Here is a 25,874-nt window from a genome sequence, read left to right as displayed (position 1 = left end):
CCAGATATTGTACAAGCAGACGCTCATTGATTGAATAGTTCAAGTTGCAAAAGCAGTTCCAGGCTGGGTGTGCAATACGTTATCACAGACTGAACATTGATATCGAACGCCAGATCATCCACGTAAGATTAATTGGATATGTAATAAATAATTGGCACTGAAAACAATTTCCACCTCTCTATGCCCATTATTATGGCATTTCTCGAAGGCTGTCATTATGACTTGGCACTAGAAACCAGCGTTTGCTAAGTTTGGCCTTAGAGATGCTTACCCTCTGTTGCTGTACACTCAGCTTATGGATTGGCATTTTGTTCTACACAGACGTACATTACAAACTCGACTCGGGCACATATTTTGTTCCGGTACGATATCACCAGGCCGACTGCAGTCAATCCGCGAATTATGAACGACATGTGTATGGTATAGTACAACAACGTATAGTAATAGCGATGCATTGGGCGGATTCGTACAGCATACACACCGGCTGACGGATTATCCATAGTATATAGATTTACTACATAACAAGGCTAGCTTCACCAGAGTTTCAGTTGTCAAGGGCAGTTAGTATGTTTGTTTTTCTTTTAAATTCGCACTGGAAAAAAATGAAGTGATTGCTTAAACATACATTTGCCACAGCTCAAACTGGAATTTCTTTATCAGTGATATTTTTATCTCATGATTACGTATTTCTCTTTAGTGGAACAAATCACTCTTCAACACAATTTGAAACGCAAGACTGGTGCTACGAATTTGGACGATTCTAACTTATTCAAGTTCGTGTTGGGAGAATTTATTGCGACAAATTAGTGGTGGGAGAATTTATTATGACACACTGTATGAAAGAAAACAACCATATTTGAAACGTTTCAAGTAGTATCACCTGATCGTCGCTCGTTTTCAGACTTCTTAAAGCTGTAATCATTTGGAATTAAATGTGGACCAGTTAATCTACGATGGATATAAATAGGTGAATGGTGACTTAAAAGCCGAGTTTATTTAAAAAAATACCCCAAGGTAGGTATATATTTATTTAATAGCATATCTTTCATTTTGTCGTGATTGCTAAAGAACAAATTTAAGATTATGCCATGGTTGTCACTTACTGGAATAATTGGGAAGGACATTTTTGCTAAAGAGCTAAATATTTAATAACAATAGATGAGCACAACCAAATTCAAACAGATTAACCATTCTCGATATGAAAAGATAAACGCGTGGTTTCATATACGTTTCCGCGTCAGACAGGTTTTTAATATGTCTGAATGAATCCAAGCCGTGTACTATGTAGAGTTTGTTATATTGTTTATTTTTGGTGTTTAAAGGCACATCAAGACGTGAAAGACCATATGGTTTCGAGGCAGTGGTAGGAAAGTTCTTTGCCTCGAGACGCACATAAGCCAACAAATGTTGATCTGGGTATGGTACTAGTCCTACATGTAAGACCTTGACGCTGATATTTGTTCTGGGCGTCAGTACTAAAACAAAACCAACATGTGCTATGACTTACATTGTAGGACTAATTATGGTACAAGTCAGTCACTCTAAGCATGTATATATTTAACATAAAGGGCTTGAGTAGTTTTCCTACAGATGTTTATTTATTAAAATCTTTGTTTCGAGAAGTCACAGTTAGGCGCAGGCAGGCAATAAAAGATGTTAGACAAGATTTCCAGGTTATTCCATGTCAAAATAATTCAGCCAATTTTTCCCTAACTGAGACGCCCGCGATTTATTGATGTTTTTTTTTTTTTGGGTGGGGGGCGCATATGTAATTATCAGTTATTAAGTTTTATGTATGTAGATCAAAACATGTTAAAGGATAAAATCGGGTTTTGTGGTTGTGGATACTTGCTTTCTCCTATTTGCGTGAGTCCATGGCCACTACATTGGTGGGTCAAAGGTGTCAATGCAAATTCAGGTCTGCACAATGCGACGACCTTTGAAATAGAAGTAAGGTGGTCTCTTTCAGCGTGTAAATGGTCAAATTAAGGCCTTCGGATTTCAGTTTCGGCAGCGACGATATTACAACACTAACTCGATAAAGGAAGGACACAGTATGTGGAGCTGTGACTGCTGGTGAAAATAAAACTAAAAACTCTACAATCTTAGCAGACTGTCAGACAGCTATAAACATGATGTCGAATGGAAATGTTTTATTACTATCTCAGTCCGTTAAATTATAAGAGGGATTATTTTACTGACTGAATAAATATATTTCTTGCTCACAATTTATCCATATTATTCTGCCATCCAGGGAGTAATCATATAATATCCCGTCGTGTGATCATATTATGCGATCCGTGGTGGATCCCAAAATATATTTGGGGGAGGGGGATAATGGGTGGTGGTCATAGCATGTGTGTCAGGAAGTAGACGAGAATTGTGAGACGAATCCGTTGTGGCGGCCGATAGGGCGGTACCCCCAGAAGCTCCTGCATTTTAAGCGTTTCCAGGGCTTAAATTTGAGTGTGTGTGTTTGTGTGTGTCCATCTTTCCTCCCCCACCTCTTGGAAAAATGTCTCTGACCGACAGTGCTAATTAGGGCAAATAGTCTGATATCTGAATTTTCAGGCAGCCTAGAAATTTGTTTTGAAGTTGAACAAGAAATGAGAATGGTTGGTGCTGACCTCTCGAACAGAAAAGGAAGTTTGTGAAAAATATAAATGCGCCGTTTTGATTGCATTAAAACAAATTAAAGATGAATTAATGCCGAATTTACGGCGTAGATATTATAGCCCAGAACTTAACTATAACCTGAAAAGTTGTTGTATCAATCAATCACAAAGGATTTTACTTTTGAAAGAGAGTTTGTTTAGTTTTGGCGTCAGATTGTCTAAAAGGTGTTCCTGCACTTTGGCGTCAAAATTGACCTTGGGCCATTATAGTGTCAAGGGAAAGTGGAAGATAGGTTGGGTTTGTTTGTATAGGGACATAATGAGTCAAATACAAATAGTAGAAACAAATACAGTATATACACAGACATAGGCACATACATATATAAATACATACATACATACGTACATACATACATACATACATACATACATACATGCATGCATGCATGCATACATACATACATACATACATGAACATCAACCTATCACACCTAAACTATAAAATCGACTAAACAAATTTTAGGCAAGACAGCAGATCTTTTCGAGGCAATGGAGTGGCCAAACTGAGTGGCCCTGAAAAGGGTCTTTGGGTTTCTTCTCCTTTATCTTCTAATTTTTTCTTTTCCACCAGCATCTTCTTATTTTCTTACCTACATTCTTCTTTTTTTTCTTCATTCTTTTCACCCCCCTTCTGTTTCTCCTTCTCCTTTTTTTTCCTCTTTTTGTTCTCTTCATTTTCTCAATCCATTCTCTCATCGTCTGTCGTCTTCCTCCTTCTTTTGTTTTTCAAGGAGCTCTCTTAACATATCCATACCCTTCCTCAGATTGTTTATCTCCATCTTCACTCGATGGGGACTGTAATAAAAATCATCATCTTACTTCACTAACATCTCTGTCATCCCCATATTGTCGAGAGCGTCTTGCATTTTATTCATCTTGTCGATGTGATTACTCGCAATGGCTGACTATTCAAGGTTGAATGGCGCGAATGACGAACACTCGATTTGATATTATTCAAATACGGACTTGAATGAAAACATCCCTTACACTCCACATATTATCTACTATCCACACAGAAGGGAATGAGAAAAAACAAACCCAAAATCTTCTATCCACACAACGTACGCGCACGCATACAAACCCCAAATATACTATCCACGCACAGGAAGGAGATAAAGCAAACCGAAAATCTACTATTCACACACGGGTATGAGCAAAACACAAACTCATTATCTACTGTTCACACACGGGATGAAGAAAAAGCAAACCATAAATATACTATCCACACTCAGAAAGGAGAAAACAAAATCTACTAACCACACAACGTACGCGCACGTATACAAACCCCAAATGTACTATCCGCACACGGGAAGGAGAAAAAACACCAAATCTACCTTCCACACACGGAAAGGAGACAAAACAAACCCATTATCTACTATCCACACACGGGAAGAGGAAAACAAACAACCAAATCTACTATCCAAACAACGTACGAGCACGCATACAAACCCCCAAAATATAATATCCACACAACGTACGCTCACGCATACAAACACACATACACAAAAACATACAAACGTACGAGTAAACGTACACACACATCAGTAAAAGAGTAAATGTTTATAGTCACACTACTCCACATTCACACAAATTGGCAACTTGAATAGTCTTTTCTAGAGATCTGGTTATCCCTGAGAAGTGATGACACATTCCAGGCCTAGCCACCCCCCCCCACCCCCATTTCCTATTCCAATCTCGCTCCCATTTGACTGCAGCTGCTGAGAGCGTGGAGGCAGCTTCAGTGGCCTCAACATCCCAAGCTTCAGTTTGCGGGACCCTTTGTCTTTTCCTACGCCAGACCCGGGGATGATGTTGTTGACGTGGTTGTTCTCGCAACTCCTTCTCTCAGTTTCTCATCTGGGGGATCACGAATCTCGCTACTGGTTGTAGAGGCTGTAGTTGTGGCAGTGGCTGTAGCTGGGGTGGCTGTGGTGGTGCTGCCTGTGGAGGTATCCTCACCTCAGGCTTGACCTTACACAATGGCCTAAGAATGAGGTGAGGCAGGATCCTTGTCTACTTTTCCTTCTCCTCTTCTTTCCTTATCTTCTCTTCCTACTCTTCAAGCCTGGAAGGATATGGCCTTCGTGGCTAATTCGTTAAGTAGGTGCCTGGCATAATTCAGGTGCATTTTTAGATCCAACAGTTTCATAATTCTGCTACTCATTTTTATGTTGACAAGTCAACGCTGGGTAGCCAACTGACGAACGCTTTCGCTTTATGAGTATGAAGCGTGGGCGTGAAGGAAAACACCCCTTTTGACGAAAACTTACCAGACCCACATTAATATCCATCACATGGAACGCGCAAACCTAAAGGAACACTCACTTTCTTTAACCTACAATCACTAACTATAAACAAAAACACAAAAAGACTATTTGACAACCTAAGGAAATGAAGTGCATATAGACACATTTCTATTTTATGGACATAAAACAAAGAAAATAAGTGCTTATAGACACACTTCTATTTTGAAACGTACAGACAAACACAAATATACAAATTTTGGCAATTGGACAGGTATTTCTTTTCTAGAGTATTGGGGTAGCCCTGACAATGGCTGCTTTTGTGGATGGGGATTTATGGCAATCTTTTATAGTCTAAGATTGCTTCCCCGTCTGGCGGCAGGCTTTCTCACAGGATAAGGTCTGCTTCTTTGGAAAGAGAAGGAGAACTCGTTCGTGTCTACACGGCAAGCGACAAAATCTCTTTCTGGTTCCTGCTGTTGCTGCTGCTGTTGTTGCCTCTGCTATCTCGGACGTATGTACGTTTCTGTCCATTTTTCTTTCTCCTTGATTTCCTCTCTGAAGACCTCTTCTGTCAGGTATTCGGCCACTTCCAGCCGCCTGACATTCTCTATCTCTTCAGGCTTGAGTATCGGGCTTTGCTTGATACGATGCAAATGCAAATAGGCTTCGTTTAGTTTAGCTAAATTAGATGACATCTTCATAGGTTGACGAGTCAACAATGGATGGTCAGACTGGATGCTGCTTGTCTATTTTTGGTTCATGCGCGGACGCGATAGAAAACATCCTACGATTTTTGTTGGGTCGGAATAATATAGAGTTTATCTTAGGGTGAGGGATAGAAAAAGGTCAAAGAGCATTTATAATGATAAAATTTGAAAACAAACGAAAGACACATTTTTTCAAAACACATTTTTTTATTTAAACAACTAACAACCAACAATTAACAATAAAACAAACAATCTATTTTTGACATGGTTGACAATGTTGTGAAGTGAAGTTAGATTTCCACTGATGGAAGTCATTGGGCCGTTGATGTACACTACGTTTCCTAGTTAAAGACAAAAGATAGTCATAATGAAAACAATACCATCGATCTACTTTGTCATCGTTTCTAAAAGAGTTACGATCAAAATGAGCCACTAAATGTTCTAAAGAATATCCAAGACTGCGTTGATGAAGAAAATACACACAATATTTTCCACACACCATGGAAGCTGTGCCTTGTAATTTCACATTATTGAATCGTGTCGTCGGGGCATTTCTTTTCATAAAGTCCATGATGTCGTCTTCCAAAGGTGACAATCCATACGAATCAAAATACTCCACACAACCCTCTTTAGGGAAGGAGCTAGCTACCCAGTTGGTTCCTGGGAGTCGACTGTCGTCCATGGTCTTGTGGTTTGCGATGAGGAAGTCCATCTTTAGCACACACGAAAGGATTCCAAGAAGCAGTGTACGAACTGTTTTTCTAAAGATAATAAGGTTCCCATGTATTCATTTTTTGTTTTCTTGTTTTTTCACAGGTAATGATAAGTCATCAATTGAATCCTGACTTTTTGCTTGAAATTCTCGGACAAGTAATCGCTTCTTCGCCTCATCTACCCACTCTGAGCCAAGATAATTTCGATGTGATGGATCTCTAGAGCAATCATTGGAGGAGAGAAATGTTCCCGCAAGTCTTTATACCACTGATGCAACACTGCCTCTTCCGAGATGAGACCCCAAGCGTCCTCCAGATACTCGTCCAATGTTTCTTTTTTACTCAGCATCATACATTTATCATGCTGAATTTGACGGATGATCGTTTTGACATCCATAACAATAGGAGACTAAATGTTCTTGTTCTGGCCATCTGGATCTCATCACTATGTCCTTCATGGCTCCTTTGTCTTCCACGACTTTCACGATACCCTCCCATTCCATTTCCAAAGAGTCTCCATCATTCAAAGAGAGATAAATGTCTTCCATGCATGGAAAACATTCGACGATGCTTGCTTTGGTTTCGGGATTCTCGTGGTGAGAAAATGAATGTCACGTTTCTTTAATTCTTTTTGAAAAGGTTGGTTCAGAAATTATGTGCCTCTGTCAGTTTGCTATCGAAGAGGGTGACAACCACTTTGTTTCAACATCAGTTTGAGGGCTTGCACTAACTCACTGCTCGATTTGGAAGTAAAGGCACGACCCTGGCAAATTTAGAAAAGATGTTAATGACACAAAAGGATTATTTGTAGTCACGATTGTAGGTGGTCAAATGACAGACATCGGCTAAATCACCTTGCCATTGATAATTTATGCCATACACTCGGGGGCGACTTCTGGAAATGTTCGTCGAATGGGTTTGTGTAACGTGTACGTGGCTTGTTCTTGTAACCATTGTTGCACTTAAGGTAAACGGACACGTTTGAGATGGATTTTGGCAGCACGATACAATTTATGAACTCCTTAACCTGCAGGATGGGATGGAGCATAGTAATGCTGGATAAGAGCTTCTCCATTTTTTTAATAAGTCACCCACTCTTCGCTGATGCTACTTTGGATGGGCGAAATGGTGGTTTGGAAACGGCTTTAAAGTGTCCTACGTGCCACGGGAGTAGAAGTCGAGGGTAGTGGTGGCGGTGGTGGTGGTAATGGGATGGATTTGGTCTTCTTTCATTTTTCACTTCTGGTTTCCCTTCTTTCTTGTCGACGTCTGTCGAGGGAGGAGTGGACATTATCTTTTTAACCCAAGTTTTGAGTACTCCTCGTGAGGGGTGGGGGAGTGGGTCAACAAGGACAATACAATCTTACTAGGGATGTGAGCTGCTGGTTGTGTTTGAAAGACTTCTCGTGCCTCTTCTGTGAATTTTCCGTTTCTGACAAATCGCTCATCGATTGCATTTCATGTTGTAACTGGGACATCTCGGTCAGTTAAAGATTGGGAGGTAAATGCGAAGTCTGTTGCTCTTGCCAACGATGGTATTCCGTCAATCATTTCTAAGGCACTAGAGTCAGTTTTCGTCCTTCCATCGAATTTCAATGGTCACGTCTGAGATATTTAAACTCCTGAGTTCCATTTTATCTTCTTGGCCCATTTTAGCTTGGAAACATGAGTAAAATACCTCCCAGGAGTCCCAACGCGGGACCTACTATTGCTTTCGCAAGAGGTGCTAACAGGGATAAAAATCCTCCGAGTTGGACCAACATCTTTTTCTGTTGGGGTGGGGTGACATCTTTGTTTGTTGGTTCCGGGTTACACACCAAAAATACACTGACATTCATGACTTTGCACACGCCCTTTTATCTTTTTTGGGACTATCGCTTCGTCAAGAAGGTGAAAATGTGGTTTCCAAAATCGCCAAAGAATCATCCCCTTTGGCTGCTCCTCTTTTTCTTTGGATGACTGTGTCTTTTCTGGGGTGATTGATGCTTGAATAAGCGCATTTTCGGATGAAGAGACTGTCCTTTAAGTTTTCCTTTTCCTTTTTGGACAGGAAAACGACGATGATGACGGTGTGCACTTCTTTGAGGGGACATCTTTGGGTGTGCAGGAACACACAAACACACACACACACATGCACAAATGCACTGATGTCCATCGTTTGAATTGCGTTCTTTTATCTCATTAGTCTGAGAAGGTTTATAAAAAAATCCCCCATTTTGGTTGCTCCTCCTTTTCTTTGGACTAGTGCGTCTTTTCAGGGGTAGACGTGGATGCTTGGCTAAGCGCTTTTAAGAATGACGAGACTTTTATTTTTCCTTTTCCTTTTTGGACAGAAGAACGACGATGGTGACGGTGTGCACTTCTTTTATGGGAACATCTCTGGGCACTCTGGAGCACACAAAAAATGCACTGAAGTCCAATGACCGCTCCGGTGGCCTAGTGGTTAGTGCGTCCTTCTTGGAATGCCGGAGGATGGGGGTTCGATCCCCCGGCCGAGTCATACCAAAGACTTACACAAATAGTACTAACAGCTGCCTCGCTTGGCGTTCAGCATTAAGAGGTTAGTGTTAGGACTGGTGGGCCTGGTGTCAGGATAATGTGACTTGGTGGGACATCATGCTACATGTCTGCGGCATGATGCTTCAGTGCTAGACATCACTATAAACTGCCACACTGTAGACATCGTAGCGATATGACGGAAAAGTTGTTAAAGCGACGTTAAAAATCCTAATCACACACATCCATTGACGTCCACGGCTAGACACGCGTCCTTTTGTCTTTTTTTAATAAAAGTTTTTGTTTAAGGTTTTGTTTTAACTGATTGACCACGTGTTCTATGCCAAAAAAATCCTCCTCTTTGCTGACTTCTCATTTTCTTTGGACGATATGGTCTTTTCTCGGGGTGACGTTGATGCTTGGCTAAGTGTTTTTTGGGGGGGCTGGATGACGAGACTGGCCTTGTCTTTTTCCTTTTTTATTTTTTGGACAAGAGAACGACGATGGTGGTAACGGTGTTAACTTCTTTGACGGGGCATCTTTGGGCGTTCAGGAGCACTAAAACACTGATTCCTATCGTTTGCCTCATGTCTTTTTTTATACTGGAATGCGTCGCCACTAATTGTCTTTACGTCGTATCAACTTGATGACAGACATCACGAGTCGTGAAAGGGTTCGCAAAGGACTAAATCGGGACTGTACATGCTTGTATAAATCCTGTAAACTCTGTAACATGCCCGATCTCTCTTGGACATCGGTTTTGGGGGCATGTACTTTGCGAGCATCTGCCACTGCAGCTACAGATAGACAGGGTGTCACCGCTGGAGGAGAAGTTCTTGGAGACGCGGGCTTCCATTTGTTCATCAAATGAGGAAGAAAGGGTGTCAAATTGGATTTGGCAGGCATCATCAGAAACAGAGAAGTGGAAGAACCTGGGGCTACTGGAGACGCGGTCACCGTCGCTGCATGTTGTGGTTTGCGAATGTAAGGTAGCGTCCTGGCCGAAGTGCCTCTCTTGCGGGTAGAAGCTGTTTTCTGGGGACTTTTCTTTTTCTGAGGCTGTAACCTGGTCTTCACTCAGTTGCTCTTTTTTCTTCTTGTGGGTACGTCAGGCAGTGTTTTGTTTTATTGTGGAGAACTTTGGAGGCATTGGGATCCCATTTTTAGAGGGAGCGAATGATGATACCTCCTAGATAACCGCTACCTCCAGGTTTTAAAATGATTTGCTCTTTGGTTTGAGTGTCGATCGGCCAGTTGCGTCAAGGCTACTTTGTTTCTGTCAGAACAGCGTTTGGTTTCATGTGGAATGTGAATGATGCCTTGAGGTGAAGTCATTGTAAACCATATTAAGACTTCTTTTAGACTGGATTCTAAGACACGAGTACGTATTTGTGGATTTTGTTCGCGACTTATGCCGTACAATGCACGAATCAATTTGACGGGAAGATGAGACCGAATGGACGACATGTTGACGCTGTGTGAGACAGGCCCAATGTGTCCGAGGTGTCTGTAGATTGTTTTGTTTGTTAAGTCGACGGGGACGTGTACACGACAGGCCCTCCGTCTTGTCACCAGTGGGGAAACAATGGGTACGAAATCGCAAATGATCGGAGGTGGTAGGTTGTAAATCCACGAATAAATAGGCGTGTGGGGTTGAGTGTCATCGTCGTAAATATGAGTCAGCCAAGGCGTTCCTAACTGTTTGGTCAAGACTTGCACTTGCAATTTATCTCTAGGGCTTTTAAACGAGATCACGTAATGTGCATTGAGACTGGTGGTGCGATATGTTTTACTTTACGATGATGCCCTTTGTGCGTAAGCCACAGTTTAATTTCTTATTCGTCTTCCCCTAACATGTCGTCGAAGATGACCAGCTGGGTTTAACTGGGGTCAGACACGATCCCGTCGTCTTCGCAAGGAATGCCTTCCACAAACGCGATGGAATCTCCTCCACTTTCTCGCAAAAAACTGTACGCCGATTGCCACTCTTTGTAACACCACACGATTCGTTGAGGTGGACGATCGATCAAATGATGTTTATGTTCGATCAAACGTTTAACAAATTCGGTTTTGCCTAATTCGCTGGTTCCGGCATGATGTCCTGCTGAAGTAGTCATAGCAAAGTTCCCATGATGTGGTACTGAATCGTTGAGGTCACAATATAGCGCATCCCTGCAGTCGCAAGATATAGCATCGCACTCCACCTGAGAATCAACGGACATGAATTGTGTCTGTCTGAATTTGTTTTGTGCTTCTCAGAAAGGATGCAACATTTTCGCTTGGTGTTGGTAGTTACAATGAACTTATCGGTCTTGGATGTTGTCCCTTTTCACACTAGACGTAATGAAGTCTCGAGCTTGTACATCGTTCATTTGCATGCATAGTTTTGAAATTCTTCCTTGTTTTCTTCCTGGACAACGGTACTACCTTCTCTAAGGTACCGTCACACCGTAGTGTGATGGGTGGAAAGGTCATTGAAATGTAAGGATAGTGCGGAGACCAGTGAGTATGTTCCAGCATAGCTGAATATTTATAGATACATCGAACCATTTGCAACTTCAGACCACAACTTAAACATTGTACTTCTTATCCCAATCCAGTCTCAGGACCCAAGTCGACAAATCATGTTCTAGCTAAAACATTCGCAGTAGGTAATCCTTCCCTATCCGTTGGCCATTTTGTATACACGTTTACAATAGTCAGGCTAGAACAAAAGGAAATTGTTTGGTTTGAACTTAGAGTTCTTTGTGGGTCTCTCACTCGATTCTTGCTGTTTCGAAGTCATCCTTCTTATTGGTGGTTATCCTGTTGGAACTATTGTTTATTTGCCAGTGTGTCCGTAAGGTAAAGTAAAGTGGTTGGGAAGTCGCACTCATTGTGGTACACGATTTGATTCACTTTTTCCAAAGACCGACTGACGATTTGGTGTGTGGGTAAATGTGCAATCTTGTGAGGTTGGTAGGTGGTCACTCTAAAATGTTGGTCATCTCCAGACTTCAGGGCTTCTTTCATTACGCCAAATGTCACCACCAGAATGGTGCGAAAATTGGGTGTCAATCCTTTCACTTCACACTCGGCGTGCACTTCTCGTTTGTCCCGGTGTTAGTAGCCGTAATTGTTAGGACCGCCACTAGCAAAATGTAGAATCTTGTCGTTGGGTGCTCGTCCGTCCATGCTCTTAAACGACCTCCTTCGATGTTAGGGTAACAGTGATCCAGGTCGATGTAGCTGCTCTTGGCCGTGTCAAAATACAGTACAATATCTTCTAACATTTCTAAAACTTCGTACAATTTTAAGCGAATATGGGCTGTCAGGTAAGTCGCAATGATGACATTTCCAATTTCGTCAACCTCTACAAAGTCCAGTTCTTCTTCGTAATTGAGTAAGATCAAGTCCTCACGAACGACGTCCAAGTTTTTCATGAATTTGATTTTGTCATGAATCATCAGGAAGTAGCGGGAAGGTTCTGTCAAATACTCTGTCTTGGGTAAACGCGATCGTTGTGCCATTTCGCCCTACAAGCAATTCAACATCACTTTGGATAACGATCGCCTTCCTTCGTTTTTCTTGATGTGGTCTAAAGAGATGCCTTCCTGCTCCAAGTATTTCTCTTTGAATTTATTTTGATCTGCGGGAGTGTGGCACCAGGAAGGATAGCCGCTGGCTTCTTGTTTCAGTTTCAAAAAGGCATCCACGTAGTCTGCAAAACCACCTTTCTGAGTCTGGCCACCCTTGATGCATTTTTCTGTTTTAAATCGCGTTGTTCCTGGGTGTGCTGACAAAGTCGGTCTTGATTGCACGTTTCGTAGGAGGCAATACTTACATTTTATCAATCCTTCGTAGTGTCGAATGTTGTCCAGGTCGATGTGTTACGTCAGCAATTGAGGGTGCCGTACGGGAAAGTGACAATATTTGCACACGTAAGGATACAGCGAACACACGTCCAAGTATTTGATTTTTTTCCTTTCTTCTCATCGGCGTGGTACAGCAAATATGTGGCAATCGTCTGTTCTCCGTACAAACTGTAACGCGGGTTCAGTGGGTCCACCAGCTTGTAACTTTACTCATGTTCCCACATTTCCACTACTTGGTATCCTGGCTGTTATAACTTCAAGAGCCGCTGACAAGTGGCCTGGTACAAGTATTCCATGGTCCGTTGTAAAAACTGATGTTTGGTGTCACGTTCAGGGTAGTAGATGGGACAACCGTGAAATCACCACCCGTTAAACTCATGTTCGATGTGAGGGTTTTCTAAGTCCCAGCCATCCACCGAATACTTTCCGATGGTCTTTTTGCCTCCTCCGTTTCGGGCATGTTGGATCCATTTGTCTTCCTTGTCGCAAGTAATGTAGCCAGCGTAGGGCTTTGACTGAGTATTGACGTTCGATAAAATTGGTCGTTTGAGAGCTTATGACAGCCAGCGTGTTTTCGAGCATGAATGGTTGGCAGTACACTAAGGAACACACTTTGGCAATGGTGCAGGCTTCTTTCAAAGGATCGATCGTCTGTTGCATGCATTCGAAATCGAAAAACATGAAATTGCCTTTCTTCTTCTGGTCATTGTCTTCTTCATGTTTAGAATGGTATTTTAGAATGTAGCATTCGTATTCCAAGTCCACGATTTGGTGATAAATATGACATCGTTTCTTTCCTGAACATACGTGAGCCTTGGCATTATTGGTACGTATGCCTTGTCCATAGGTAGGGCACAATCTCAGAAGTTGACAAGCACTTTTCTGCTGTGAACCTTCCGTCCTCAGATGTTGTTGGTAGCAGAAATGGCTGACAAAAGTTAGCTGATAAGCTGGGCAATGCACTCGTTCTTGTCCTTTGTCAAGACAGGGTTTAGAGGCCAAACTTCCTGAGCATTTCGATCCACAATGGTTTTTTGTTGCTCTCCATTGTTATAGACATAGTCACATTTCTCACAGTAATAATTGTATCCCATGAATGCAGCGATACTGGTAATGGCATTGAAATGTTCATATGATGATAGACTTGCATGTATTTTCCATCCTTTACATTTTTGCATCTAAACAACAGAGGTCTGTACACTTCTTGAAGGTGTACTTTCAAGGTGTATCATGCAGCCAAGACGTCTTGCAGATTCTGCAATTCAGGAATGACACAGGGTGTGTCTTTGGATATGCCCGCTTGCTGTAATAGGAGTTATGCTTCTCTTGGTTTTTTTGTTCGGTCCGATTGTTGAATAGTTTTTCAGGCTCTTTTCCATTCTGCTATGTCGTTCTTGTCAGCATTCGTTCGTCCCACCACGATTGCACGGGCTACACGCATCATGTCTTGAAGGTTGTTAATTTGGGCGAGGCTCTTTTTGGTGCTGCGAAGGTCTTCCATCAATAACATCTGTTTACGCCTGGTCCCATGGGGACGAGACACGTGGGTCATGAACAGTGTCGCTTTTACATCGGTGATGTGAAACTTGTCGCTGGATTGTTGCACGTGTTGAATCTTGTCAATGACTTTGGAAGGTGCTAATTCTGATGGGCTGCTAAACTCGATCCAAACGGGGGACTTGAGACTATCGTGATGGACTCACAAGCGATCATCTTCTTTTGCTTGGTATTGTCGTTTCGTTGTGGTTAACAAAGAATCCACGCCTCGGTGATGAACCCCTTTGCTTTCGCCAACGGTACTTCGGACCTGCAATCTTTAATCTTCACTGTGTATGTGTAGGTTGTAGTTCTAAAATTTCTAGTGGAGCGTTTTTTCAGTCTCTCGAATGTGGTAGTACTTTTCAGGGTTTAGTAGTAGTGGTGGTGAACTTTGGCTTGGTGTAGACTCCCTGGGTCTGGATTCTGGCTCACTCATGTCATCTTCAAAATCTCTAGAATGAATATGAGCCAAAACTTCAGCTACTGTGCGAGGCGATAGGTCACGTTTCTGTTTCTTACTTTCTTCTTCTTTCTCCACGAAATGATGCGATCGTTTCATCTTGACTGCAAAAAGTCAAATGACTAAATTTTAAACGCTATGGGTCCCTATATCTTTGTCAGGGTAGTATCTTCCATATATACAGGGTTAGTGTCTTCCATTCCAGTATTCATTTCACTCTCAAACGTACCACAACGATGGAAGAGCCATCACAGGTCTAACTTCTGATCAGATCATTGCCGCTGCTATGCCATCGCTTCTCGTCTCCGCGGCCGGTGCACCCCAATTCATCGTTTTCTTAGTTTCCATCATATCTGAGAACACTGTCGCATTGTATCACTGCGCACAGACGCTAGCGCATCTGTTTAGGTAATGTGACGTCACAGGTAGCTCTCTTCGGATTGGAAAACAGACTCCGCGCTGAGACTGAATTTGTAACGCGTGTTCGGATTGGTGAAAAAACTCAATCCGTTTCGATCCGTTCTTCCATTATAAATTACCACGGTTCACTTCATTTCCGTCACTGTTCGTATCATAAGATGTGGACTTAAGTTGAATCAGCTACTCTCATATCGTCGATGCTGTTCCGTACGGACTTACCCATGCATGTCAAATCATCATGGACAATCATCCGGATCAAGCGATACGAGCGTTTGGAAAAGATGGATCTATGTGGAGAGACAAGGCTGTCTGAAGAGAGTCCTCATCTACGGTCCAGAAGTTAGAAGAAATTTGAGGAAGAGAAGAAGACCTATGCGATGCCGTCTATGTTAACGGAATGTTGTTAACATGAAAACCAACTGCCCTTTTCAGGGCCACTCCATCGCCTCGAAAAGATTTGCTCTCTTGCCTAAATTTTGTTTAGTCAATTTTATATTTTAGGTGTGATAGATTGATGTTGATGTTGATGTATGTATGTATGTATGTATGTATGTATGTATGTATGTATGTATGTATGTATGTATGCATGCATGTATCCACGTTTATGTTTCTACTGTATTTGTCTCTATTATTTGTATTTGTATTTGATTCCTATTGCCCCTATACAAAAATAGCCCAACCTAACTTCCACTTTTCCTTGATGCTATAGTGGCCCAAGGTCAATTTTGATGCCAAAGTGCCGGGACACCTTTTAAAATTTTTAACTCCAAAATGCCGGGACACCTTTTTGACTGGATTTTCCATTGACGCTAAACAGCCCTCCCCCCCCCCCACCTTCACTACGTACGGGCCAGTGGAGTGAAAAGTAACTGTTGCTGTTGAAGGGAGATACTGTAATTGTTGCTAACATTCTACCTAGAATGTACTACAGGAAATACGGCAGTGGCCACATTAATTTATGTTCCTTGCGCATTCAGGTATTACTCCTTTTTTTCACGACATACAATAAATAATGTGAACATTTCACGACATTCATTAACCAATGTGAACATTTCACGACATGCAGTAACCAATGTGTATATTTTCAATAATGGTGTCGCTCTACAGTTTCATAGTTTGCATAGGGTTAAATTTTTAAAGATAAAGAATTTCTCCGGGTTTCCACACTGGTAATATTGGCTATTTATTAAAAACTAAGACCTTGTATATGTTAGGTATTGTTCAAAGAACCTTTAATTCATTTTACTTTGGTAATATTAATTGTTATAATATGTAATAGAGTATACAGCTTGACCGTACTCCAGATGTACACCTTTCAAAAAAACTGCTAGCTCCACTTGGTCATTTTCACTTTCTTGACTTAAGAGATAAATTTAATAACAATGAACCGATAATGTTTTTTTGTATATTTGGTAATGCATTCATTGCATTTTCAGAAGCTGGTATTTTCTAGTCTGGCAAAATTGAAGTTCCCTATTTTAATAGCTGTGAAATGTAGTGTACTTTTAGACTAATTCAGGCTGATTTATTTTAGCATAAGGAAGCAGTCAGTTTAGTTAGCAGTGTGCTTAGACCATGTACAATTACCACAAGTACATTATCTAAAATAAATGTCAGGCACATTATATCAAAGTAGCATACAGGTATGCCAATATTCTCTCCACTGTGCATGTTTCAAATGCAAACAAATTCATCTTACATACGTCACTCTCTCAAAAGTACATAGTAACTGGTGAGCGCCCCCAATATTGTTCTCTCTGAAATGCCCATAACACATATTTAAGGTCAAGAAAAATAATCATAAAAATTGCATATTCCATCTTAAAGCTAACACAGACTTTGCCCTTTACTTTTTTCTTTATGCTCTAAAACCCTTGAAAATATTCAAAGAATCGCTATCCCGGTTCTCTTTTTGATCTCCGTCTGCTGTTTCATTATTTAATGGAGCTTACTGGTTTGTAGCGTTGATGTAACAATTATGCGCCAGACACAAAGATACCTTTTTAATTTCATGACAACTTATGTGACTTTGTTGACCTTCAAATATTCTTTCAAAGGGAGGATTTGAAGGGAAAGATTTTATCTGGAGTTGTGTTAAGTAATGAAATCATGTAAAATAGTCTTCTCAAATTCTGATGAAATACTTGTAGTCCTACAATGTAAGACGTATCGTATGCTATTTATGTTTTAGTACTACGTCTTACTACCTACGTAACTGACTTGTGATGCGTGTTCCGATGTTGGTTAACATCGGAACGAGTTGTCAAAGTGTCAAGCATATCTCATACACTTGGCACCCCATACTGATAATCTTCAACAAATTTGAGTGTAATTAATATACTTACTTTGCTGTCTTTATCCTGGTGGAGTCAAATCTGACACTAGCAAATGGATGCATTTTCATGTTTCGTTGACATAAATTTGAATTTGTTGAAATGCGACGGTAGTCGAGGTATGCCGAAGTATGTTCAAGTAGGTTCATGTGAGAATGTATTTCTTGAACGAAACGTTACTGACTGTTCCAATAGGCACTACAGACATAATATATTTTTTATTCGTTTTGTTAAAGAATAATACTTCAACTTAACCTGATTTCGGCGTTACCGGCTTCCGTCGCTTTCCAGCCAACTGAAATGCAGGCCAACGAAATTTGAAAACAGGTCTATTTGCTTATGTGAGCATTTGCATTTATTAGGAAAAAGACATCAAAGTAAGTAAAGTTTGACTAATACATTATAACTTTCATTTGTAGAAAAGTGCCGATACGAGTAGCCATGTGTATTAGATATTCCTGAAAATTTTACTTTCGTTGCTATGTCAGTCGACGTCAAAACATACTACACATTTGTTCACAATTTGTATTTTTTAAACAGCATTTAGAATTTAAATACTAAGGACTATACTGCAGCTGTCTAAAGATAGAAGAATAGACTAGTAAGTTATTTTAAAACATAAAAAGCAGACTAAACAAAATGACTGCAGTGACTCGTCAAAGCAAATCGCAGTGCTTTTCATTACATATTCGAACCCTCTTCACTTCCTTACTCACCCCTAGCCAGTCTTCCGTTGGTACAAATGCAAGATCCTTTATTTCTATGATACACCTGCCTGTTATAATTGGATATGCAAAGTTGGAGAACAACAACATCAACACGTTTTTGAAAACGTTATAATGTTATCGAAATCGCTCTACCATTTTAACCAATGACACTCCTCTTGTAAATTGTTGTGAATCCAATATCAGAAAAAGCAGTGACTCCATTGCCAAGGTCAACATCGCGTTTAAAGTTTTCTCTGATCGACGATTATTCGTCGTTTGGGCAAACTAGGGGCCATTTAGCGCCAGAAAAGAACTACACGTGTAATATTTACTTGTGAATGAATGTAGTAATTTTTGTTCGTGACCTAACCAATGCTCTGACAGAACTGTCAGGTGGCTGTCAGGTGGCATAAATAACGTTTCATTTGAAAAAAACGTACACTGCAATGTTCAACAATTCATAAAATGTATACATCAACACGGCAGTGTTTAGCAATTCATAAAATGTACACTTCAACACTGTAGTATTCAGCAGTTCATAAATTGTACACTTCAACATTGCAGTGTTAAGCATACTCCTAAAATGTACATTTTCTCCAGTGTTCAGCTTATTCCTAAAATATACACTTTATTATTTACATTCGCATATTTCACATCGATACTTGTTTTAGAGTTGCAGGCCCGTGTTACTTGATGAATCATGAAGTTTTAAATGGGAATTAAAACTGTACCTCATCCTAGTATTCAATATCAGTAAAAATATGATTCTCTTTCATTCCTTGGATATTTTGAAAAGTTAAATATGTGGGGTGTTTTTTCTCGAATGTAATATGTTTCTGATACGCTCGGTATCGTTCTCCAACAAAATCAGATCCCTCTGAATAAAGCGCAAGACATTTTTAAAAGTTGTCTCTGTTAATTAAGTTTTTCATGTTATTTTTAGACATTATCAGTGGGAGATAGCGTTTGTGTCAGAAATGGTCTTAGAAAATACTGTTTTTAAAGGCTCTTTAATAGAAAGTACTATCCTGAACGGCACTTTATATCAGAGCCGTTCCCATGGAACGGCCAAGGTAGCCGACCTGGGATGGTCTAGGCTGATATAGAAACCGCTGCCACTGGATTTTGTGTGTATGTTTGACTTGGGTTTTTAACGTAGCTTTAACAATTTTTCAGTCATGCCGCTACAATGTCTGCAGTGTGGCAGTTTATAATGATGTCCAGCACTGGGGCATCATGCCGCAGACATGTAGCATGGTGTCCCACCCAGTCACATTATCCTGACACCTGGCCGATCAGTCCTAACACTAACCTCGTAATGCTGAGCACCAGGTGAGGCAGTTGTTGATACCATTTTTGTAAGTCTTTGGTATGATTCGACCAGGGATCGAACCCACGACCTCCCGAATCCGAGGCGGATGCTCTAACCACTGGGCCACCGGAGCTTTTGCAACTGGATTTTGAGTCAAGCATTCTACAAAATGAGCTGTAGCGGGTTTCACATTATATTTGAGAGGGGTAAATACTGCAGACGACACACTGTGTTGGAAAATTAAAACGGACAGTCCTCTTCTTTCACGTATGAAGTTTTGAAAAAAGCTAAGACTGTGATTTTATCTGTTCATCACCTTTTTCTTGTCTTTGACAAATCTGAATTTGAAGATTTGTCATAAAGAATACCCATATTGCTTTGAATCTTTGCGGCCGAGTTAATGTGTTAAGAATACTCGTATCTTTCAAAGTTTGCTTAAAGTTAATGTCGGACATATGATGAAATGGATCAGACTTCAATTTGTCAAAACTAGAACTGTGCATTCTCAGAGTTTCCAAGACAAATGCATACAAATTTCCGTTTTAATTTGCCAACCTTCGTAGTCTTCTGAATTCTCTGTCCATCTCATTTTAAACTGAACGATCATAATAACATATAAAATCGCGCTTTGCGTGACTCTATGGTGGCTATGATTAGGATATGCATTAAACGTTTGTTTTGTTAGTTTTTTTATCAGCTTGTGTAATGCATGGTTATTGTCACATGCTAGTTTGTTGAGCTACGGAACCAGTTCCTGTGTAGTTGGTAAATCCGTATATGATTTATAAGAGTCTGAAGGTCGTTCATTGGCAGCAAACAAATTAAATGGTATAAAAAATCAGGGTAAGTTTTCAGAAGAAGCCTGCATATAAGTTAATTGTACAGGTTAGTAGGTTTAAACCTACAACCATTTTTGTATTTATGGTGTAGCCGCACGAGTACTACTTGATATCACGCGGAGGTCTCACCGGACTTGAAGTTTATAGTGGACTCTTGCAATGTAATTTTTGTCAACAACGATAATGGCAGCTTATCATTTATATCGTTTTAAAAGTTTTATTTAGCATTCATCATTCCTTAGCATCATCTTCCCATAAAAGCATAGAAGTCTAGCCAAGTAGTTACGTGGCGGTCAGTTGTAACTGAATTTGTTGCATGTGTCATAGACGGTTTACTTGCATATGGAGACCATAGGTTTTCCGTTAAATGTATGTCAACGAATATGATGAAGACTTGTATCCTTTAATCTCATGTGTGTTAGACACGAGTCGGTTATAAAGTCCTTTTCTGTTTAATCCTTTACGACTGAGTTAACTTCAGCTTAGCCCCATCCTCTCGACCTAACACAGAGGTCTCAACAGCCCTGGTCATTGTTTTGTCCCTTTGATCCTCATAAGTCGATAAACTGTGGTGTTTTACTAATATGTACAAACTTAACATGATATACGAAAAACTATTAAACCAGAATTAGATTTATAGATGTCAATGATAGACGTGTGACTCAAAAAAACTTTTTCTTGCAATTTAAATTGATTTACGAGCTCCATTTAACAAATATTTAAAGCGTTGTTTTGGGATGCAAAGTGTTTTGATGAAAACCCCGTGATATAATCAGAAGCATGAAATTGTATGCACCCTAATGAGACATGTATCACTATCCATAAAAATTACCAAAGCAAGCTGGAACTTGTTTCACAATAATCACAGGATCCATATTTACTGATAATTTACAAATTTGAAACTATGAACTTTCGAAATTAAATATAGTAGGTTGTCACAAGTTCTCGGCATATTAGGACTAATACGGTAGAAAGGTGGTCAGTTGAACTTCGAATGACTCACGAGCAACAATGCCGACAGCATGCATACACGAACAACTCATCAGTAAAATATTTAACAATTTAATCAATATTAATAATAAATAAATATCAAGCAATTGCTGGATATAAATCTTTCAGTTACAATCAGCTCATAAATTAATACATTAATTTGGCATGTTAACCAATGCCTTCTTTTTTGCATCACATGAGAAATAGTGTCCTAATCTGAGAGTCTCCTTTTAGTTAGTAGTTCCTTGTGCTCATGTGTATCAGTTCTCCTTTTTTCCCATTCTTCCCTCCTGCCTTCATCCTGTGCAGCTCCTTATACTAAATTCATTCTCCTGCATCCTTCCAAGCGCTACTCCTTGTACTATTCTCGTACAACTTGCTTCCCTCTCTTGAGAGTTTATTGCCGTCTCTACGTGCACCCTGGGATCTTCCTGTTGAAGCTTCCTATTCCTTTCCCAGTTCAATTCCTCCTTCCCTTTTTTACGAGTCCCTCGCTCGGAGTGGCATTTTCCTCTATAGTTCTTTTGATAATTCCTTGTATCTTCCGTTTTCTTCCCACTGATTAATTTCACCCAGGTAATGTTTCATTGTCCCCTTCTCTGTCTGAGACATCATCTCATCCTACTGGTAGGTTTTTAAATTAATCACCCATGCGACAGAGAAATCTACTTGTTTTGCTAACCTTACTTTTCTTGTCTCAGTCTAGTCATCTCAGACCAATCGTCTCAGTCAAGGTGTCCACGCGCTCAGAACTACTTTTTTTTAAAAAAAAAAGAAACCCTTGTTGTCTTCTGCTGTGCCTGACGTAGTTGTACTAAAATCAAACAACAACAACAGCAACAAATATATAACAAAAACGTAGTAACTTAAGTTAAATCCATGTTTGAGAACACACAATACAAAACATTTCGAGAGAGACAAAGACAAACGCATATGATGTCGATCTTTTTGGTATTATGCTTGTTCGTTCCACACAGCATGGTCAGTTTTATCCTTTATGCAGTCCTAGCTCAGTACAATTTTAAATCAGCGTCATTAAATGTAGCTAAAGCTACCTAACTAGTTTTAAATACTTCGTGTGAAACAAAGTATATACTGTTAGCTATATTTAATGACGCTGACCTGAAAATGACTGTGCTACAGATAGGATAAAATTCTCAATGCTGTGTGAAATGAACAGTATAATAGAAAACACTGCTCCATGCATATAGACTATAGACCTATACACTTCATAGCCTCCCAACTCTCTTAACAACTACGGAAAACTTAGTAATAGCCAGAAAAGTGTTATATAAAACATGCTTTTTTTCTAATTTTGTTAAGCATCTCCATTGTGCCCCGGTTCAATCAAAAATATGCCTACAATATTTAATGAGAAATAATACACTTACCAACCAGAAGGAATCATTTATCCGTCAGCACATAATTCTAAAAGCAAATTTCACTGTAGCACTTGCCATATTTCCAGGACAGAAAAATAAATGTTCAAAGAATCCGTGAACTTGAAAGTTTAGCACATGGTTATCCGCTAGAGTCCGTTTTTGGAGGGTCTGTTATACACAGAGGTAATTTTACAATCAATATTAAGGACAACACAGGTATGTCACACAGTTTCACCTCCTCCAAAGAAAAGAATAGTTATATATGATAGTGACATATATACGATGTTACTCTTCGTTACAGCTTGTACAAAGTATAACTACAGTAGAGCTGAGTAACCAATATCGTTTTATTATTTAAAATATAACTTTTCAAAATTGGAACCGATGAAAATAAAAGTTTCTTGTAATAAATGTTAATTATTTATTGTCAATTTCATATAACATCCATATATTAAATGTGATAATATCTCATTATTATACGTTTTATGTTGTTATTTTTCTTTGCTCACGCGTATAAGCTGTGTACTTTGGACGCTACGGTCACATCACAACCCTCATTAACATATTTATATTAATGCGCCGCATGTAAACATTGGACGCGAACACTAGTGCAGAATTCTTTTTACCTTAAAGGAAAATATTGGGTGAGAAAAATAATCTACGTTGGGGTTTGGGCCCTGACAAGGAAATCACAGTCGCGGGTTTATATTATATGTCTCCCTACTCGGGCAAGCCTCGTGGGGAGACAAAAAATATAAACCCGCGGCTGGGATTTCCTTGTCTCGGCCCAAACCCCAACATAGATTCTATATATCTCTTGATTGCGTTTTATGAGTTAGTAGGAGTAGATCTACGATGTTGAATCCCATTTTAAAAACATGTCATCCGATTGATCATGAATAGAACATCATTTGATACGATGAACATGAGCACGTGACAGTTTTTTTTTTTAATGATCGTAGGCATTGTGAACTATATTAAATATAGGATAACATCTGCTCAGTTTTTAAGTCATGTTTGTTAGTTCTCTAAAACCACGCATATGATAATTTACAACTTAAATATGCAGTGAGCTCAATTAATAGCAGTTGCAATGCTAGTATAAACACTTGATCTCTCACACATAACACACATACTGTCTACATAGGCGTCCGTAGGATTTTTTGCAGGGGAGGGGGTCTGTCAGTTACGGCTTGGAGAGTTTGTTGCGTAGTTCCGTGCGTAAGCAGTCTGAAACTAAAGCTAATATTTACTAAGTGTTTTGAACAGAAACTTTTGCAATATTTTCAGCTTCATTTGTATGATTAAACTTGTCGGTTTATATGTATATATTTGCAGTATGGGGGGGGGGGGGGCACGTGACTCCCCTTGACCTATGCTGCGGGCGCCCATGACTGTCTAGTTGAGTTCAATACACTTTACTGGGGTAATACGGCATTACCTAGACGTACCGATAACATTTTAGGACGGAATGAAATTCTAGAACAAGGAAATGGAGGCGTTTTCAAGAACTGTCAACATACATTTCAGTTAGTTGAAATGCAATGGTAACCGATGAATGACTATGTTGGTTAAAATATGATAAGTTTTTTAAAATGAAACTGATCTATCTAATCGCTTTTGTCAGGTTTATTGTGCATCTCTTGCCGTTCGGACACCTTGATTGGTTTCATTGGTTATCACGAAACAACTGATAATGTAGTTGTGCTTCAACTGACAGCTTGAAATAAAAGACATAAAGTTGTCGGAAACGTGGATCCAAATAAAATGAAGAAAAATAAGAAAACAGATCAATCTCAAATACAGGAGTGTCATGGATTCAAAAAGATTCGTAAAACAAATAGAAAGAATATGAATGGAACATGTATGGATTGCTGGAAAAAATAAGAAATTATAAATGGAAAGCAATGAACATGATAACGATTCAGAAGAAATAAAATCTTATAAAAGGGTTTAGAACGTTTATAAAGGAACATATCTGTTCCTTATAGTAAATGATACAAGTAATTATGAAATACATCAGCTACAAATATAGCCTATCGCAGCATCTTTCTAAGTGCTCTGCAACAACGCAGACCCATTGCTTTATTGTTATTCACGCCAATGTGCATGCAGTATTGCCCGATTTAATTACGACTACACTATTTCGCAAAGGTGGAGAAGACACTTTTGGGGATTTTGCACCCCAATGAGTACAGGGAATCGACCATTTAATTTATGCGGGGTGGAGGTGCGGATGGGGTGGACTTTCTTTCTAGCCGAACTATTTGTTTTTCTTTTACCTTACAATCTTCAATGTTATTAAACTGATATAATGAATATAACAGGTGTTATTAAGAGTAATTCCGATTTTCATTCGGACGTGGTCTGTCGGTTAAATGAACGACACTGACTCATATCACATGTGGTTTTTCTGTTCGACAAAGAAAGGAGTTTAAATTGTTGCAGTTTAATTTAAATAATTGTTTTATGCATATGTCATCTTGATATTAACAGAAATGCAGCATAGGACCGTGTGTAAAAGTGTTTATGCTACATTATTATCACATGACCTATACGGATCAACAGCTGATCAAACGAAACCAAATCTTGAGGGTTTCAGTTTCGTTTCATTGGCTAATGTGTTAACTGCTTGCAATCATGTGAGTGTGCTAAGTTTTTTTGCGGGCAGTAACTAGGCAAATTATGTCAAAATCGAGCTTAATCTAGCAATTTATCCAAGATCTTGTTAAATTTCAAATTCATTGCAAATTTGGTTAGAATTATTAAGAATGCTGAGATATTCACAATTCATTGATGTATTTTAGGTCGATGAAGGGTAATATGTTTGTATAAAATGATAAAAGTTGGCGGGTAATGACACTGACCATATTTTAGTATTTTATTATTAGAATCAGTAATCCCGTTAAACGTCGATCAGGATATAATGCATACAAGAGCACACTAAAATATCGAATGTATTTCCATCCGTTTTAAGAAAGAGCTTCACAGATAATTTGACTTGAAAAAAAGATAATTTGATTTTAAAAAAGATAAGTCAAAACCTACGACGTTTGAAAGTCTTTAGGTTGCAAGAAATTCTGAGATTAAAAAAAAAGATGAAATATTCCAACGATTTAATCTACGATCTTGCGAAGATGAAACTTGAACATATATTTGATTGAAACAATATTAGAATGCCTGCGTGGTAACACGTGATTC

General features: G+C 39.6%; 1 protein-coding gene across 1 annotated transcript in view; it reads left to right on the top strand.

Moving 5' to 3' along the window:
• The first annotated feature begins 287 nt into the window (after window positions 1-287).
• The window catches only part of LOC149791944 (thrombospondin type-1 domain-containing protein 7A-like), a 172,171-nt gene continuing 146,584 nt past the window's right edge, over window positions 288-25,874 (top strand). Inside the window, exon 1 of the mRNA XM_089969297.1 lies at window positions 288-1,014. The gene's annotated coding sequence lies outside the window, so the exon portion shown is untranslated. The remainder of the gene's footprint in view (window positions 1,015-25,874) is intronic.

The sequence above is a fragment of the Sinohyriopsis cumingii genome, chromosome 9 (assembly GCF_028554795.1).
Source record: "Sinohyriopsis cumingii isolate HCF-2022 chromosome 9, ASM2855479v2, whole genome shotgun sequence".
NCBI classification, from domain to species: domain Eukaryota; kingdom Metazoa; phylum Mollusca; class Bivalvia; order Unionida; family Unionidae; genus Sinohyriopsis; species Sinohyriopsis cumingii.
This window is presented reverse-complemented; position numbering and strand designations above follow the sequence as displayed.